This window comes from Scyliorhinus torazame, chromosome 2 (genome assembly GCF_047496885.1).
Source record: "Scyliorhinus torazame isolate Kashiwa2021f chromosome 2, sScyTor2.1, whole genome shotgun sequence".
Classification (NCBI taxonomy): domain Eukaryota; kingdom Metazoa; phylum Chordata; class Chondrichthyes; order Carcharhiniformes; family Scyliorhinidae; genus Scyliorhinus; species Scyliorhinus torazame.
Window position 1 is genome coordinate 191549557 of NC_092708.1, and position 21129 is coordinate 191570685.

Sequence of the window (21129 nt, forward strand, 5' to 3'; positions counted from 1 at the left end):
TAACCACTCGCTGTGTGAATCTGTCTACACCACACTCTCAGACAGTACATTCCAGCTCCTAACCACCCGCTGTGTGAACCTGCCTCCACCACACGCTCAGACAGTACATTCCAGATCCTAACCACTCGCTGTGTGAAACTGCCTCCACCACACGCTCAGACAGTACATTCCAGACCCTAACCACTCACTGTGTGAATCTGTCTCCACCACACGCTCAGACAGTACATTCCAGACCCTAACCACTCGCTTGGTGAATCTGTCTCCACCACACTCTCAGACAGTACATTCCAGATCCTAACCACTCGCTGGGTGAATCTGTCTCCACCACACTCTCAGACAGTACATTCCAGATCCTAAACACTCACTGTGTGAATCTGCCTCCACCACACTCACAGACAGTACATTCCAGATCCTAACCACTCGCTGGGTGAATCTGTCTCCACCACACTCTCAGACAGTACATTCCAGATCCTAAACACTCACTGTGTGAATCTGTCTCCACCACATTCTCTCAGACAGTACATTCCAGACCTTAACCAGGCACTGTGTGAATCTGTCTCCACCACACTCTCAGACAGTACATTTCAGTTCTTAAACCCTCGCTGTGTGAATCTGTCTCCATCACTCTCAGACAGTATATTTCAGATCTTAAACACTCGCTGTGTGAATCTGTCTCCACCACACTCACAGACAGTGCATTCCAGATCCTAACCACTCGCTGTGTGAATCTGTCTCCACCACACTCTCAGACAGCACATTTCAGTTCTTAAACCCTCGCTGCGTGAATCTGTCTCCATCACTCTCAGACAGTACATTTCAGATCTTAAACACTCGCTGTGTGAATCTGTCTCCACCACAATCTCAGACAGTACATTCCAGGTCCTAACCACTCACTGTGTGAATCTGCCTCCACCACACTCACAGACAGTACATTCCAGGTCCTAACCACTCACTGTGTGAATCTGCCTCCACCACACTCACAGACAGTACATTCCAGATCCTAACTACTCGCTGTGTGAATCTGCCTCCACCACACTCTCAGACAGTACATTCCAGATCCTGACCACTCGCTGTGTGAACCTGCCTCCACCACATGCTCAGACAGTACATTCCAGATCCTAACCACGCGCTGTGTGAATCTCTCTCCACCACACTCTCACAGTACATTCCAGACCTTAACCACGCACTGTGTGAATCTGTCTCCACCACACTCTCAGACAGTACATTTCAGTTCTTAAACCCTCGCTGCGTGAATCTGTCTCCATCACTCTCAGACAGTACATTTCAGTTCTTAAACCCTCGCTGTGTGAATCTGTCTCCATCACTCTCAGACAGTACATTTCAGATCTTAAACACTCGCTGTGTGAATCTGTCTCCACCACACTCACAGACAGTGCATTCCAGATCCTAACCACTCGCTGTGTGAATCTGTCTCCACCACAGTCACAGACAGTACATTCCCCAGATCCTAACCACTCACTGTGTGAATCTGTCTCCACCACTCTCAGACAGTACATTTCAGATCCTAAACACTCGCTGTGTGAATCTGTCTCCACCACACTCTCAGACAGCACATTTCAGTTCTTAAACCCTCGCTGTGTGAATCTGTCTCCATCACTCTCAGACAGTACATTTCAGATCTTTTTTTTTTTTTAAATAATATTTTATTGAAAATTTTTGGTCAACCAACACAGTACATTGTGCATCCTTTACACAACATTATAACAATACAGATAATAATGACATTTTTTATTTAAACATGAACAAAAGAAAACAACAACAAATAAATAAATATTAAATAACAAAAATAAAAACTAGCCCTAATTGGCAACTGCCTTGTCTCAGGCCACACCCCCCCCCCCCCCCACCCCACCCACCCCAAGTCCTGGGCCGCTGCTGCTGCCTTCTTTTTTCCCCCATCTATCTTTCCGCAAGATATTCGACGAACGGTTGCCACCGCCTGGTAAACCCTTGTGCCGACCCCCTTAGGACGAACTTAATCCGCTCTAACTTTATGAACCCCGCCATATCATTTATCCAGGTCTCCACCCCCGGGGGCTTGGCTTCTTTCCACATTAGCAATATCCTGCGCCGGGCTACTAGGGACGCAAAGGCCAAAACATCGGCCTCTCTCGCCTCCTGCACTCCCGGCTCTTGTGCAACCCCAAATATAGCCAACCCCCAGCTTGGTTCGACCCGGACTCCTACTACTTTCGAAAGCACCTTTGTCACCCCCATCCAAAACCCCTGTAGTGCCGGGCATGACCAAAACATATGGGTATGATTCGCTGGGCTTCTCGAGCACCTCGCACACCTATCCTCCACCCCAAAAAATTTACTGAGCCGTGTTCCAGTCATATGTGCCCTGTGTAATACCTTAAACTGAATCAGGCTTAGCCTGGCGCACGAGGACGACGAGTTTACCCTGTATAGGGCATCTGCCCACAGCCCCTCCTCGATCTCCTCCCCTAGCTCTTCTTCCCATTTCCCTTTTAGTTCGTCCACCATAGTCTCCCCTTCATCCCTCATTTCCCTATATATATCCGACACCTTACCGTCCCCCACCCATTTCTTCGAGATGACTCTGTCCTGCACCTCTTGTGTCGGGAGCTGCGGGAATTCCCTCACCTGTTGCCTCGCAAAAGCCCTCAATTGCATGTACCTGAATGCATTCCCTTGGGGCAACCCATATTTCTCAGTCAGCGCTCCCAGACTCGCGAACTTCCCATCCACAAATAGATCTTTCAATTGCGTTATACCTGCTCTTTGCCACATTCCATATCCCCCATCCATTCCCCCCGGGGCAAACCTATGGTTGTTTCTTATCGGGGACCCCCCCAATGCTCCGGTCTTTCCCCTATGTCGTCTCCACTGTCCCCAAATCTTCAGTGTAGCTACCACCACCGGACTCGTGGTATAGTTCCTTGGTGAGAACGGCAATGGGGCTGTCACCATAGCCTGCAGGCTGGTCCCCCTACAGGACGCCCTCTCTAATCTCTTCCACGCCGCTCCTTCCTCCTCTCCCATCCACTTACTCACCATTGAAATATTAGCGGCCCAATAATACTCACTTAGGCTCGGTAGTGCCAGCTCCCCCCTATCCCTACTACGCTGTAAGAATCCCTTCCTCACTCTCGGAGTCTTCCCGGCCCAAACAAAACCCATGATACTCTTTTCTATCCTTTTGAAAAAAGCCTTCGTGATCACCACCGGGAGGCACTGAAACACAAAGAGGAATCTCGGGAGGACCACCATCTTAACCGCCTGCACCCTCCCTGCCATTGACAATGCTACCATATCCCATCTCTTGAAATCTTCCTCCATCTGTTCCACCAACCGCGTCAAATTTAGCCTGTGCAATGTGCCCCAATTCTTAGCTATCTGGATCCCCAGGTAACGAAAGTCTCTTGTTACCTTCCTCAACGGTAGGTCTTCTATTTCTCTACTCTGCTCCCCTGGATGCACCACAAACAGCTCACTCTTCCCCATGTTCAATTTATACCCTGAAAAATCCCCAAACTCCCCAAGTATCCGCATTATTTCTGGCATCCCCTCCGCTGGATCCGCCACATATAGTAGCAGATCATCCGCATATAAAGATACCCGGTGTTCTTCTCCTCCCCTAAGTATTCCCCTCCATCTCTTGGAACCTCTCAGCGCTATCGCCAGGGGCTCAATCGCCAGTGCAAACAGTAATGGGGACAGAGGACATCCCTGTCTTGTCCCTCTATGGAGCCGAAAATATGCCGATCCCCGTCCATTCGTGACCACACTCGCCACTGGGGCCCTATACAACAGCTGCACCCATCTAACATACCCCTCTCCAAACCCAAATCTCCTCAACACCTCCCACAGATAATCCCATTCCACTCTATCAAATGCTTTCTCGGCATCCATCGCCACTACTATCTCCGTTTCACCCTCTGGTGGGGCCATCATCATTACCCCTAACAGCCTCCGTATATTCGTGTTCAGCTGTCTCCCCTTCACAAACCCAGTTTGGTCCTCATGAACCACCCCCGGGACACATTCCTCTATTCTCATTGCCATTACCTTGGCCAGGACCTTGGCATCCACATTGAGGAGGGAAATTGGTCTATAGGACCCGCATTGTAGCGGATCCTTTTCCTTCTTTAAGAGAAGCGATATCGTTGCTTCTGACATAGTCGGGGGCAGTTGTCCCCTTTCCTTTGCCTCGTTAAAGGTCCTCATCAGTAGCGGGGCGAGCAAGTCCAAATATTTTCTGTAAAATTCAACTGGGAATCCGTCCGGTCCCGGGGCCTTTCCCGTCTGCATGTTCCTAATTCCTTTCACCACTTCTTCTACCGTGATCTGTGCTCCCAGTCCCACCCTTTCCTGCTCTTCCACCTTGGGAATTTCCAGCCGATCCAAAAAATCCATCATTCTCTCCCTCCCATCCGGGGGTTGAGCTTCATACAATTTTTTATAAAATGTCTTGAACACTTCGTTCACTCTCTCCGCTCCCCGCTCCGTCTCTCCTTCCTCGTCCCTCACCCCCCCTATTTCCCTCGCTGCTCCCCTTTTCCTCAATTGGTGTGCCAGCAATCTGCTCGCCTTCTCTCCATATTCATACTGTACACCCTGCGCCTTCCTCCATTGTGCCTCTGCAGTGCCTGTAGTCAGCAAGTCAAATTACACATGCAGCCTTTGCCTTTCCCTGTACAGTCCCTCCTCCGGTGCTTCCGCATATTGTCTATCCACCCTCAAAAGTTCTTGCAGCAACCGCTCCCGTTCCTTACTCTCCTGCTTCCCTTTATGTGCCCTTATTGATATCAGCTCCCCCCTAACCACCGCCTTCAACGCCTCCCAGACCACTCCCACCTGAACCTCCCCATTGTCATTGAGTTCCAAGTACTTTTCAATACATCCCCTCACCCTTAGGCACACCCCCTCATCCGCCATTAGTCCCATGTCCATTCTCCAGGGTGGGCGCCCTCTTGTTTCCTCCCCTATCTCCAAGTCTACCCAGTGTGGGGCATGATCCGAAATGGCTATAGCCGTATATTCCGTTCCCCTCACCCTCTGGATCAATGCCCTACCCAACACAAAAAAGTCTATGCGTGAATAGACTTTATGGACATAGGAGAAAAACGAGAACTCCTTACTCCTAGGTCTACTGAATCTCCACGGGTCCACCCCTCCCATCTGCTCCATAAAATCCTTAAGCACCTTGGCTGCTGCCGGCCTCCTACCAGTCCTGGACTTCGACCTATCCAGCCTTGGTTCCAACACCGTGTTAAAGTCTCCCCCCATTATCAGCTTTCCGGTCTCTAGGTCTGGGATGCGTCCTAGCATTCGCCTCATAAAGTTGGCATCGTCCCAGTTCGGGGCATACACGTTTACCAAAACCACCATCTCTCCCTGTAATTTGCCACTCACCATCACGTATCTGCCCCCGTTATCCGCCACTATAGTCTTCGCCTCGAACATTACCCGCTTCCCCACTAATATAGCCACCCCCCTGTTTTTCGCATCCAGCCCCGAATGGAACACCTGCCCCACCCATCCTTTGCGCAACCTAACCTGGTCTATCAGTTTCAGGTGCGTTTCCTGTAGCATAACCACATCTGCTTTAAGTTTCTTAAGGTGTGCGAGTACTCGTGCCCTCTTTATCGGCCCGTTAAGCCCCCTCACGTTCCACGTGATCAGCCGAGTTGGGGGGCTTCCCACCCCCCCCCCCCCCCCCTTGCCGGTTAGCCATCATCTTTTTCCAGCTTCTCACCCAGTTCCCACGCAGCTGTATCTCTCCCAGGCGGTGCCCCCCCGCCCATCCTTTCCCGTACCCACTCCCCCCTTTCCCTAGCAGCAGCAACCCAGTAATTCCCCCCTCCCCCCCCCCCCCCTGCTAGACCCCCCGCTAGCGTAATTACTCCCCCCATGTTGCTCCCAGAAGTCAGCAAACTCTGGCTGACCTCGGCTTCCCCCCGTGATCACGGCTCGCACCGTGCGACGCCCCCTCCTTCCTGCTTCTCTATTCCGGCCATAATTATCATAGCGCGGGAACCAAGCCCGCGCCTCTCCCTCGGCCCCGCCTCCCATGGCCAACGCCCCATCTCCTCTCCCTCCCCACCTCCCCCCATCACCACCTGTGGGAGAAAGAAAAGTTACCATACCGCAGGATTAAAACATAAAACCCCTCTTCGCCCCCCCCCCCATTCGCCCCACCACTTTGTCCAAACGTTCATTTTCATAATCCAATCATTCCAATTTTTCTTCTACAATAAAAGTCCACGCTTCATCCGTCGTTTCAAAGTAGTGGTGCCTCCCTTGATATGTGACCCACAGTCTTGCCGGTTGCAGCATTCCAAATTTTATCTTCTTTTTGTGAAGTACCGCTTTGGCCCGATTAAAGCTCGCCCTCCTTCTCGCCACCTCCGCACTCCAATCTTGATAAAAGCGGATCACCGCGTTCTCCCATTTACTACACCGAGTTTTCTTCGCCCATCTAAGGACCATTTCTCTATCCTTAAAACGGAGGAATCTCACCACTATGGCTCTGGGAGTTTCTCCTGCTCTCGATCCTCGCACCATAACTCGGTATGCTCCCTCCACCTCCAACGGACCCGTCGGGGCCTCCGCTCCCATTAACGAGTGCAGCATCGTGCTCACATATGCCCCGACGTCCGCCCCCTCCACACCTTCAGGAAGGCCAAGAATCCTCAAGTTGTTCCTCCTTGCGTTGTTTTCCAGTGCCTCCAACCTCTCCACAGATCGTTTCTGGTGTGCCTCCTGTATCTCCGACTTCACCACCAGGCCCTGTATATCGTTCTCATTCTCTGCTGCTTTCGCCTTCACGACCAGAAGCTCCTGCTCCTGGGTCTTTTGTTCCTCTTCCAGCCCTTCAATCGCCTGTAATATCGGGGCCAACAACTCTTTCTTCATTTCCTTTTTTATCTCCTCCACGCAGCGTTTCAAGAACTCTTGTTGTTCAGGGCCCCATATGAAACTGCCACCTTCCGACGCCATCTTGGTTTCTGCTTGCCTTCCTTGCCGTTGTTCCAAAGGATCCGCTGCAATCCGGCCACTTTCCTCTCCTTTTTCCATCCGTGTCCAGGGGGAACACCCTTCTGGTTTACCGCACGGTGTTTTTAGCCGTTAAAATTGCCGTTGGGGCTCCTATCAAGAGCCCAAAAGTCCGTTCCACCGGGAGCTGCCGAAACGTGCGACTCAGCTGGTCATCGCCGCACCCGGAAGTCCCACATTTCAGATCTTAAACACTCGCTTGGTGAATCTGTCTCCACCACAATCTCAGACAGTACATTCCAGGTCCTAACCACTCAATGTGTGAATCTGCCTCCACCACACTCACAGACAGTACATTCCAGATCCTAACCACTCGCTGTGTGAATCTGCATCCACCACATGCTCAGACAGTACATTCATGATCCTAACCACGCGCTGTGTGAATCTCTCTCCACCACACTCTCACAGTACATTCCAGATCCTAACCACTCGCCGTGTGAATCTGTCTACACCACACTCTCAGACAGTACATTCCAGCTCCTAACCACCCGCTGTGTGAACCTGCCTCCACCACACGCTCAGACAGTACATTCCAGATCCTAACCACTCGCTGTGTGAATCTGTCCCCATCAGACTCTCAGACAGTACATTCCAGATCCTAACCACTCACTGTGTGAATCTGTCTCCACCACACTCTCAGACAGCACATTCCAGATCCTAACCACTCGCTGTGTGAACCTGTCTCCATCACACTCTCAGACAGTACATTCCAGATCCTAACCACTCGCTGTGTGAATCTGTCTCCACCACACTCTCAGACAGTACATTCCAGACCCTAACCACTCGCTGTGTGAATCTGTCTCCACCACACTCTCAGACAGTACCTTCCAGATCCTAACCACTCGCTGTGTGAATCTGTCTCCACCACACTCTCAGACAGTACATTCCAGACCCGAACCACTCGCTGTGTGAATCTGTCTCCACCACACTCACAGACAGTACATTCCAGACCCTAACCACTCGCTGTGTGAATCTGTCTCCACCACACTCACAGACAGTGCATTCCAGACCTTAACCACTCACTGTGTGAATCTGTCTCCACCACACTCTCAGACAGTACATTCCAGACCCTAACCACTCGCTGTGTTAATCTGTCTCCACCACACTCTCAGACAGTGCAGTCCAGACCTTAACCACTCACTGTGTGAATCTGTCTCCACCACACTCTCAGACAGTACATTCCAGATCCTAACCACTCGCTGTATGAATCTGTATCCACCACACTCTCAGCCAGTACATTCCAGATCCTAACCACTTACTGTGTGAATCTGTCTCCACCACACTCACAGACAGTACATTCCAGATCCTAACCACTCGCTGTGTGAATCTGTCTCCACCACACTCACAGACAGCGCATTCCAACCCTAACCACTCGCCATGTGAATCTGTCTCTACCACTCTCAGACAGTACATTTCAGATCCTAAACACTCGCTGTGTGAATCTGTCTCCACCACACTCTCAGACAGTACATTTCAGATCGTAAACACTTGCTGGGTGAATCTGTCTCTACCACACTCTCAGACAGTATATTCCAGACCCAAACCACTCGCTGTGTGAATCTGTCTCCACCACACTCTCAGACAGTGCATTCCAGACCCTAACGACGCGCCATGTGAATCTGTCACCACCAGACTCTCAGACAGTACATTCCAGACCCTAACCACTCGCTGTGTGAATCTGTCACCACCAGACTCTCAGAGAGTACATTCCAGACCCTAACCACTCGCCATGTGAATCTGTCACCACCACACTCTCAGACAGTACATTCCAGATCCTAAACACTCACTGTGTGAATCTGTCTCCACCACACTCACTGACAGTACATTTCAGATCCTAACCACTCACTGTGTGAATCTGTCTCCACCACACTCTCAGACTTTGGATTTTGGCGGCAGCAGTGAGCAGGGGCCTTCTTGGAGGTGAGTAGTGAATTTAAAACCACTTACCTTTACAGGAGCAGCCCTTTGGATTTCGGCGGCAGCAGTGCGCAGGGGCCTTCTGGGAGGTGAGTAGTTAGTTTAAAAACCTTACCTTTACAGGAGCAGCCCTTTGGATTTCGGCGGCAGCGGTGCGCAGGGGCCTTCTGGGAGGTGAGTAGTGAGTTTAAAAGCTCTTACCTTTACAGGAGCAGCCCTTTGGATTTCGGCGGCAGCGGTGAGCAGGGGCCTTCTTGGAGGTGAGTAGTGAATTTAAAACCACTTACCTTTACAGGAGCAGCCCTTTGGATTTCGGCGGCAGCAGTGCGCAGGGGCCTTCTGGGAGGTGAGTAGTTAGTTTAAAAACCTTACCTTTACAGGAGCAGCCCTTTGGATTTCGGCGGCAGCGGTGCGCAGGGGCCTTCTTGGAGGTGAGTAGTGAATTTAAGTTAGTTTAAAAAGCCTTGCCTGGTCCCGTGTCTGTTCTTCTTTTCAGTTTTACTTGTTTTTATATAAGGCGGGAACCAGAAGTTCTACCTCTGGCAAGTGCCCCCCCCCCCAACCAATAAATTCTGGTGGAGAGGAAACCCGAGACACTACACGTGTAGTGTCTCCCACCCGCCCTCCTCCTCTAACCTAATAATAAGACCCATTGGTGTAAGGGAAGTGCCATATTATATTATTATATTATTAGCATTGTGCAGGTCAAGGATCGGTGGTGGAGGAGCAGTCTCTGTCAGCGAGAGAACCTGAGAACATCTCAGACACTCAGAAGGCAAGTAAGTGATTTTTACTTTTATACCTTTTTTCAAATTGTGTGTGTCGGGGGGAAATTGAAGCGACATCACAGAAAAGCTGTGACCTGAGTGGCTGGTTGGGATTCTAACCTAAATTTAAAAAAATTTGAGTATTTGGGAACTAATTAAACATAATAACTTAATTATAATTTAGAGGATATCTAAGCCAGAGATCGGAGAGTATTATAGTTAGCTATCGCATTTCTATTAGAAATCTAGTGCTAGGAAACAGATAGTTGACAGTAACTTTGCAATTTAAAAAAAAAAGTATTTAAAAAAAAAAAGAGACAAATTTTAATTAATTGACGCAATGTCAGTTAGAGGGGTGCTGTGCTCTGACTGTGAGATGTGGCAGGTCCGGGAGGCTTCCAGCGTCCCGGGTGGCTTCATCTGCAGAAAGTGCACGCAACTGGAGCTCCTCACAGACCGCATGGTTCGGTTGGAGCAGCAATTGGATGCACTTAGGAGCATGCAGGTGGCGGAAAGCGTCATAGATCGCAGTTATGTAAATGTGGTCACACCCAAGGTGCAGGCAGAGAAATGGGTGACCACCAGAAAGGGCAGGCAGTCAGTGCAGGAATCCCCTGTGGTTGTCCCCCTCTCGAACAGATATACCCCTTTGGATACTGTCGGGGGGGATAGCCTATCAGGGGAAAACAGCAGCAGCCAGAGCAGTGGCACCACGGCTGGCTCTGATGTTCAGAAGGGAGGGTCAAAGCGCAGAAGAGTAATAGTAATAGGGGACTCTATAGTCAGGGGCACAGATAGGCGCTTCTGTGGACGTGAAAGAGACTCCAGGATGGTATGTTGCCTCCCTGGTGCCAGGGTCCAGGATGTCTCCGAACGGGTAGAGGGAATCCTGAAGGGGGAGGGCAAACAGGCAGAGGTCGTTGTACATATTGGTACTAACGACATAGGCAGGAAGGGGCATGAGGTCCTGCAGAAGGAGTTCAGGGAGCTAGGCAGAAAGTTAAAAGACAGGACCTCGAGGGTTGTAATCTCGGGATTACTCCCTGTGCCACGTGCCAGTGAGGCTAGAAATAGGAAGATAGAGCAGACAAACACGTGGCTAAACAGCTGGTGTAGGAGAGAGGGTTTCCGTTTTCTGGACCACTGGGAGCTCTTCCGGGGCAGGTGTGACCTGTATAAGATGGACGGGTTGCATCTAAACCGGAGAGGCATAAATATCCTGGCCGCGAGGTTTGCTAGTGTCACACGGGAGGGTTTAAACTAGTATGGCAGGGGGGTGGGTACGGGAGCAATAGGTCAGAAGGTGAGAGCATTGAGGGAGAACTAGGGAATAGGGACAGTGTGGCTCTGAGGCAGAGCAGACGGGGAAAAGTTGCTGAACACAGCGGGTCTGGTGGCCTGAAGTGCATATGTTTTAATGCAAGGAGCATTACGGGTAAGGCAGATGAACTTAGAGCTTGGATTACTACTTGGAACTATGATGTTATTGCCATTACAGAGACCTGGTTGAGGGAAGGGCAGGATTGGCAGCTAAACGTTCCAGGATTTAGATGTTTCAGGCGGGATAGAGGGGGATGTAAAAGGGGAGGCGGAGTTGCGCTACTTGTTCGGGAGAATATCACAGCTATACTGCGAGAGGACACCTCAGAGGGCAGTGAGGCTATATGGGTAGAGATCAGGAATAAGAAGGGTGCAGTCACAATGTTGGGGGTATACTACAGGCCTCCCAACAGCCAGCGGGAGATAGAGGAGCAGATAGGTAGACAGATTTTGGAAAAGAGTAAAAACAACAGGGTTGTGGTGATGGGAGACTTCAACTTCCCCAATATTGACTGGGACTCACTTAGTGCCAGGGGCTTAGACGGGGCGGAGTTTGTAAGGAGCATCCAGGAGGGCTTCTTAAAACAATATGTAAACAGTCCAACTAGGGAAGGGGCAGTACTGGACCTGGTATTGGGGAATGAGCCCGGCCAGGTGGTAGATGTTTCAGTAGGGGAGCATTTCGGTAACAGTGACCACAATTCAGTAAGTTTTAAAGTACTGGTGGACAAGGATAAGAGTGGTCCGAGGATGAATGTGCTAAATTGGGGGAAGGCTAATTATGACAATATTAGGCGGGAACTGAAGAACATAGATTGGGGGCGGATGTTTGAGGGCAAATCAACATCTGACATGTGGGAGGCTTTCAAGTGTCAGTTGAAAGGAATACAGGACAGGCATGTTCCTGTGAGGAAGAAAGATAAATACGGCAATTTTCGGGAACCTTGGATGACGAGTGATATTGTAGGCCTCGTCAAAAAGAAAAAGGAGGCATTTGTCAGGGCTAAAAGGCTGGGAACAGACGAAGCCTGTGTGGCATATAAGGAAAGTAGGAAGGAACTTAAGCAAGGAGTCAGGAGGGCTAGAAGGGGTCATGAAAAGTCATTGGCAAATAGGGTTAAGGAAAATCCCAAGGCTTTTTACACGTACATAAAAAGCAAGAGGGTAGCCAGGGAAAGGGTTGGCCCACTGAAGGATAGGCAAGGGAATCTATGTGTGGAGCCAGAGGAAATGGGCGAGGTACTAAATGAATACTTTGCATCAGTATTCACCAAAGAGAAGGAATTGGTAGATGTTGAGTCTGGAGAAGGGGGTGTAGATAGCCTGGGTCACATTGTGATCCAAAAAGACGAGGTGTTGGGTGTCTTAAAAAATATTAAGGTAGATAAGTCCCCAGGGCCTGATGGGATCTACCCCAGAATACTGAAGGAGGCTGGAGAGGAAATTGCTGAGGCCTTGACAGAAATCTTTGGATCCTCGCTGTCTTCAGGGGATGTCCCGGAGGACTGGAGAATAGCCAATGTTGTGCCTCTGTTTAAGAAGGGTAGCAAGGATAATCCCGGGAACTACAGGCCGGTGAGCCTTACTTCAGTGGTAGGGAAATTACTGGAGAGAATTCTTCGAGACAGGATCTACTCCCATTTGGAAGCAAATGGACGTATTAGTGAGAGGCAGCACGGTTTTGTGAAGGGGAGGTCGTGTCTCACTAACTTGATAGAGTTTTTCGAGGAGGTCACTAAGATGATTGATGCAGGTAGGGCAGTAGATGTTGTCTATATGGACTTCAGTAAGGCCTTTGACAAGGTCCCTCATGGTAGACTAGTACAAAAGGTGAAGTCACACGGGATCAGGGGTGAACTGGCAAGGTGGATACAGAACTGGCTAGGCCATAGAAGGCAGAGGGTAGCAATGGAGGGATGCTTTTCTAATTGGAGGGCTGTGACCAGTGGTGTTCCACAGGGATCAGTGCTGGGACCTTTGCTCTTTGTAGTATATATAAATGATTTGGAGGAAAATGTAACTGGTCTGATTAGTAAGTTTGCAGACGACACAAAGGTTGGTGGAATTGCGGATAGCGATGAGGACTGTCTGAGGATACAGCAGGATTTAGATTGTCTGGAGACTTGGGCGGAGAGATGGCAGATGGAGTTTAATCCGGACAAATGTGAGGTAATGCATTTTGGAAGGGCTAATGCAGGTAGGGAATATACAGTGAATGGTAGAACCCTCAAGAGTATTGAAAGTCAAAGAGATCTAGGAGTACAGGTCCACAGGTCATTGAAAGGGGCAACACAGGTGGAGAAGGTAGTCAAGAAGGCATACGGCATGCTTGCCTTCATTGGCCGGGGCATTGAGTATAAGAATTGGCAAGTCATGTTGCAGCTGTATAGAACCTTAGTTAGGCCACACTTGGAGTATAGTGTTCAATTCTGGTCGCCACACTACCAGAAGGATGTGGAGGCTTTAGAGAGGGTGCAGAAGAGATTTACCAGAATGTTGCCTGGTATGGAGGGCATAAGCTATGAGGAGCGATTGAATAAACTCGGTTTGTTCTCTCTGGAACAAAGGAGGTTGAGGGGCGACCTGATAGAGGTATACAAAATTATGAGGGGCATAGACAGAGTGGATAGTCAGAGGCTTTTCCCCAGGGTAGAGGGGTCAATTACTAGGGGGCATAGGTTTAAGGTGAGAGGGGCAAGGTTTAGAGTAGATGTACGAGGCAAGTTTTTTACGCAGAGGGTAGTGGGTGCCTGGAACTCACTACCGGAGGAGGTAGTGGAAGCAGGGACGATAGGGACATTTAAGGGGCATCTTGACAAATATATGAATAGGATGGGAATAGAAGGATACGGACCCAGGAAGTGTAGAAGATTGTAGTTTAGTCGGGCAGTATGGTCGGCACGGGCTTGGAGGGCCGAAGGGCCTGTTCCTGTGCTGTACATTTCTTTGTTCTTTGTTTCTGAGTACATTTCAGATCCTAAACACTCGCTGTGTGAATCTGCCTCCACCACACTCACTGACAGTACATTTCAGATCCTAACCACTCACTGTGTGAATCTGTCTCCACCACACTCTCAGACAGTACATTTCAGATCCTAATCATTCGCTTGGTGAATCTGTCTCCACCACACGCTCAGACAGTACATTCCAGACCCTAACCACTCGCTTGGTGAATCTGTCTCCACCACACTCTCAGACAGTACATTCTAGATCCTAAACACTCACTGTGTGAATCTGCTTCCACCACACTCACAGACAGTACATTCCAGATCCTAACCACTCGCTGAGTGATTCTGTCTCCACCACACTCTCAGTCAGTACATTCCAGATCCTAAACACTCACTGTGTGAATCTGTCTCCACCACATTCTCTCAGACAGTACATTCCAGACCTTAACCACTAACTGTGTGAACCTGTCTCCACCACACTCTCAGACAGTACATTTCAGTTCTTAAACCCTCGCTGTGTGAATCTGTCTCCATCACTCACAGACAGTACATTTCAGAACTTAAACACTCGCTGTGTGAATCTGTCTCCACCACACTCACAGACAGTACATTCCCCAGATCCTAACCACTCACTGTGTGAATCTGTCTCCACCACTCTCAGACAGTACATTTCAGATCCTAAACACTCACTGTGTGAATCTGTCTCCACCACACTCTCAGACAGCACATTTCAGTTCTTAAACCCTCGCTGTGTGAATCTGTCTCCATCACTCTCAGACAGTACATTTCAGATCTTAAACACTCGCTGTGTGAATCTGTCTCCACCACAATCTCAGACAGTATATTCCAGGTCCTAACCACTCACTGTGTGAATCTGCCTCCACCACACTCACAGACAGTACATTCCAGATCCTAACCACTCGCTGTGTGAATCTGCCTCCACCACACTCTCAGACAGTACATTCCAGATCTTAACCACGCGCTGTGTGAATCTGTCACCATTACACTCTCACAGTACATTCCAGATCCTAACCACGCGCTGTGTGAATCTGTCACCATTACACTCTCACAGTACATTCCAGATCCTAACCACTCGCTGTGTGAACCTGCCTCCACCACACTCACAGACAGTACATTCCAGATCCTAACCACTCGCTGTGTGAATCTGTCTCCACCACACTCTCAGACAGTGCATTCCAGACCCTAACCACTCGCCATGTGAATCTGTCACCACCAGACTCTCAGACAGTACATTCCAGACCCTAACCACGCGCTGTGTGAATCTCTCTCCACCACACTCTCACAGTACATTCCAGATCCTAACCACTCGCTGTGTGAATCTGTCTACACCACACTCTCAGACAGTACATTCCAGATCCTAACCACGCGCTGTGTGAATCTCTCTCCACCACACTCTCACAGTACATTCCAGATCCTAACCACTCGCTGTGTGAATCTGTCTACACCACACTCTCAGACAGTACATTCCAGACCCTAACCCCCCGCTGTGTGAACCTGCCTCCACCACACGCTCAGATAGTACATTCCAGATCCTAACCACTCGCTGTGTGAATCTGTCTCCACCACACTCTCAGACAGTGCATTCCAGACCCTAACCACTCGCCATGTGAATCTGTCACCACCAGACTCTCAGACAGTACATTCCAGACCCTAACCACTCGCTGTGTGAATCTGTCACCACCAGACTCTCAGAGAGTACATTCCAGACCCTAACCACTCGCTTGGTGAATCTGTCTCCACCACACTCTCAGACAGTACATTCCAGATCCTAACCACTCGCTGGGTGAATCTGTCTGCACCACACTCTCAGACAGTACATTCCAGATCCTAAACACTCACTGTGTGAATCTGCCTCCACCACACTCACAGACAGTACATTCCAGATCCTAACCACTCGCTGGGTGAATCTGTCTCCACCACACTCTCAGACAGTACATTCCAGATCCTAAACACTCACTGTGTGAATCTGTCTCAACCACATTCTCTCAGACAGTACATTCCAGACCTTAACCACTAACTGTGTGAATCTGTCTCCACCACACTCTCAGACAGTACATTTCAGTTCTTAAACCCTCGCTGTGTGAATCTGTCTCCATCACTCTCAGACAGTTCATTTCAGATCTTAAACACTCGCTGTGTGAATCTGTCTCCACCACAATCTCAGACAGTACATTCCAGGTCCTAACCACTCACTGTGTGAATCTGCCTCCACCACACTCACAGACAGTACATTCCAGGTCCTAACCACTCACTGTGTGAATCTGCCTCCACCACACTCACAGACAGTACATTCCAGATCCTAACCACTCGCTGTGTGAATCTGCCTCCACCACACTCTCAGACAGTACATTCCAGATCCTGACCACTCGCTGTGTGAACCTGCCTCCACCACATGCTCAGACAGTACATTCCAGATCCTAACCACGCGCTGTGTGAATCTCTCTCCACCACACTCTCACAGTACATTCCAGACCTTAACCACGCACTGTGTGAATCTGTCTCCACCACACTCTCAGACAGTACATTTCAGTTCTTAAACCCTCGCTGTGTGAATCTGTCTCCATCACTCTCAGACAGTACATTTCAGATCTTAAACACTCGCTGTGTGAATCTGTCTCCACCACACTCACAGACAGTACATTCCAGATCCTAACCACTCGCTGTGTGAATCTGTCTCCACCACACTCACAGACAGTACATTCCCCAGATCCTAACCACTCACTGTGTGAATCTGTCTCCACCACTCTCAGACAGTACATTTCAGATCCTAAACACTCACTGTGTGAATCTGTCTCCACCACACTCTCAGACAGCACATTTCAGTTCTTAAACCCTCGCTGTGTGAATCTGTCTCCATCACTCTCAGACAGTACATTTCAGATCTTAAACACTCGCTGTGTGAATCTGTCTCCACCACAATCTCAGACAGTACATTCCAGGTCCTAACCACTCATTGTGTGAATTTGCTTCCACCACACTCACAGACAGTACATTCCAGATCCTAACCACTCGCTGTGTGAATCTGCCTCCACCACACTCTCAGACAGTACATTCCAGATCTTAACCACGCGCTGTGTGAATCTGTCACCATTACACTCTCACAGTACATTCCAGATCCTAACCACTCGCTGTGTGAACCTGCCTCCACCACATGCTCAGACAGTACATTCCAGATCCTAACCACGCGCTGTGTGAATCTCTCTCCACCACACTCTCACAGTACATTCCAGATCCTAACCACTCGCTGTGTGAATCTGTCTACACCACACTCTCAGACAGTACATTCCAGCTCCTAACCACCCGCTGTGTGAACCTGCCTCCACCACACGCTCAGACAATACATTCCAGATCCTAACCACTCGCTGTGTGAATCTGTCCCCATCAGACTCTCAGACAGTACATTCCCGATCCTAACCACTCGCTGTGTGAATCTGTCACCACCACACTCTCAGACAGTACATTCCAGATCCTAACCACTCGCTGTGTGAATCTGTCCCCATCAGACTCTCAGACAGTACATTCCCGATCCTAACCACTCGCTGTGTGAATCTGTCCCCATCAGACTCTCAGACAGTACATTCCAGATCCTACCCACTCACTGTGTGAATCTGTCTCCACCACACTCTCAGACAGTACATTCCAGATCCTAACCACTCGCTGTGTGAACCTGTCTCCATCACATTCCCAGACAGTTCATTCCAGACCCTAACCACTCGCTGTGTGAATCTGTCCCCATCAGACTCTCAGACAGTACATTCCCGATCCTAACCACTCGCTGTGTGAATCTGTCTCCACCACACTCTCAGACAGTACATTCCAGATCCTAACCACTCGCTGTGTGAACCTGTCTCCACCACACTCTCACAGTACATTCCAGATCCTAACCACTCGCTGTGTGAGTCTGTCTCCACCACACTCTCAGACAATGCATTCCAGATCCCAACTAGTCACTGTGTGAATTATTTCACAGGATGTGGGTGTCACTGGGAAGGCCAGCATTCCTAATTGTCCGTGAATAATTTCTGTAAATTGTAGAAAGGAGAGGCCTATTTAAAACTTGTGGGAAATTTCTGCACCATTTGCCCACAGTGCGCTGCACATAATGATTGGTAATATTTGTACACAACATGGTTTGTATTTGCAGGACTCGCGACTGGGTGTGTAAAGATGGCAGACATTAAGCACATCCAGTAAGGAGAAACACTGTTAGAAGTTTTTAAACTAACCATTTATTTTTCTTTCTTTTTCTTTTTCAACAGTTAAATGGATTTACAATTAAAGCACAAAAGTTCAATCTGAAGTTTCTGCCCCCTCTGATAGCTAAACACATTAAAATCCAGAAAAAAAGCATTAACTTTCCTTTTAAGTGTTTTTTTTTTAAGGGGACATGAAATTGCTTTGGCAAATAATGCAAAGGAGAATCCAAAGAGATTCTACAGATACATAAAGGGAAAAAGAGTAACTAGGGACAGAGTAGGGCCTCTTAAGGATCAACAAGGACATCTATGTGCAGAGCCACAAGAGTTGGGTGAGATCCTGAATGAATATTTCTCATCGGTATTTACGGTGGAGAAAGGCATGGATGTTAGGAAACTAAGGGAAATAAATAGTGATGTCTTGAGAAGTGTGCATATTACAGAGGAGGAGGTGCTAGAAGTCTTAAAGCGCATCAAGGTAGATAAATCCCCGGGACCTGATGAAATGTATCCCAGGATGTTGTGGGAAGCTAGGGAGGAAATTGCGGGTCCCCTAACAGAGATATTTGAATCATCGGCAGCCACAGGTGAGGTGCCTGAAGATTGGAGAGTGGCGAATGTTGTGCCCTTGTTTAAGAAGAGCAGCAGGGAAAAGCCTGGGAACTACAGACCGGTGAGCCTAACGTCTGTAGTAGGTAAGTTGCTAGAAGGTATTCTGAGAGACAGGATCTACAAGCATTTAGAGAGACAAGGACTGATTCGGGGCAGTCAGCATGGCTTTGTGCGTGGAAAATTATGTCTCACAAATCTGATTGAGTTTTTTGAGGGGGTGACCAAGAAGGTAGATGAGGGCAGTGCAGTAGACGTTGTCTACATGGACTTTAGCAAAGCCTTTGACAAGGTACCGCATGGTAGGTTGTTGCAAAAGGTTAAAGCTCACGGGATCCAGGGTGAGGTTGCCAATTGGATTCAAAATTGGCTGGACGACAGAAGACAGAGGGTGGCTGTAGAGGGTTGTTTTTCAAACTGGAGGCCTGTGACCAGTGGTGTGCCTCAGGGATCGGTGCTGGGTCCACTGTTATTTGTGATTTATATTAATGATTTGGATGAGAATTTAGGAGGCATGGTTAGTAAGTTTGCAGATGACACCAAGATTGGTGGCACAGTGGATAGTGAAGAAGGTTATCTAGGATTGCAACGGGATCTTGACCAATTAGGCCAGTGGGCCGACGAATGGCAGATGGAGTTTAATTTAGATAAATGTGAGGTGATGCATTTTGGCAGATCGAATCAGGCCAGGACCTACTCAGTTAATGGTATGGCGTTGGGGAGAGTTATAGAACAAAAAGATCTAGGAGTACAGGTTCATAGCTCCTTGAAGGTGGAGTCGCAGGTGGACAGGGTGGTGAAGAAGGCATTCGGCATGCTTGGTTTCATTGGTCAGAACATTGAATACAGGAGTTGGGACGTCTTGTTGAAGTTGTACAAGACATTGGTACGGCCACACTTGGAATACTGTGTGCAGTTCTGGTCACCCTATTATAGAAAGGATATTATTAAACTAGAAAGAGTGCAGAAAAGATTTACTAGGATGTAGCCGGGACTTGATGGTTTGAGTTATAAGGAGAGGCTGGATAGACTGGGACTTTTTTCCCTGTAGCGTAGGAGGCTTAGGGGTGATCTTATAGAGGTCTATAAAATAATGAGGGGCATAGATAAGGTAGATAGTCAACATCTTTTCCCAAAGGTAGGGGAGTCTAAAACTAGAGGGCATAGGTTTAAGGTGAGAGGGGAGAGATTCAGAAGGGCCCAGAGGGACAATTTCTTCACTCAGAGGGTAGTGAGTGTCTGGAATGGGCTGCCAGAGGTAGTAGTAGAGGCGGGTACAATTGTGTCTTTTAAAAAACATTTAGATAGTTACATGGGTAAGATGGGTAGAGAGGGTTATGGGCCAAGTGCGGGCAACTGGGACTAGCTTAATGGTAAAAACTGGGCGGCATGGACTGGTTGGGCCGAAGGGCCTGTTTCCATGCTGTAAACTTCTATGATTCTATCCCCCTCCCTCACCCCCTCACTCTCCCCCTCCCTCACCATCCCCCTCCCTCACCATCCCCCCTCACTATCCCCCCCTCACTATCCCCCTCCCTCACTATCCCCCTCCCTCACTATCCCCCTCCCTCACCATCCCCCTCCCTCACCATCCCCCTCCCTCACCATCCCCCTCCCTCACCATCCCCCCCTCACTATCCCCCCCTCACTCTCCCCCTCCCTCACCATCCCCCTCCCTCACCATCCCCCCCTCACTATCCCCCCCTCACTATCCCCCTCCCTCACTATCCCCCTCCCTCACTATCCCCCTCCCTCACCATCCCCCTCCCTCACCATCCCCCTCCCTCACCATCCCCCTCCCTCACCATCCCCCCCTCACCATCCCCCCTCACCATCCCCCTCCCTCACCACCCCCCTCCCTCACCACCCCCCTCCCTCACTATCCCCCTCCCTCACTCACCCCCTCACCTCCCTCACTATCCGCATCCCCCTCCCTCACCCCCTCACTCTCCCCCTCCCTCACTCTCCCCCTCCCTCACTCTCCCCCTCCCTCACTCTCTCACCTCATTCTCGCTCTTCCTTTTAAGTGTTATACAGCAGTCACGTTGGTTTTATATTTAAATGTTTTCTCCTCTCCTGTCTGTTCTAGCTCATAATCTCAATTCTAGCTTCCTGTGCAAGCCTGACGGTGGTGCTTCCGCTGCCTTGGCCAAAATTCTGGAATTTCCTCCTCAAACCTCTTACCCCTCTCTCCTCCTTAAAACCTCCCTCTTTGATCAAGACATTGGTCACCTGTTCCAATACCTCCTTAAATGGCCCAGTCTTTTTTTTAAAACAACTCCTGTGGTGAACCTTGGGGGCATTGCG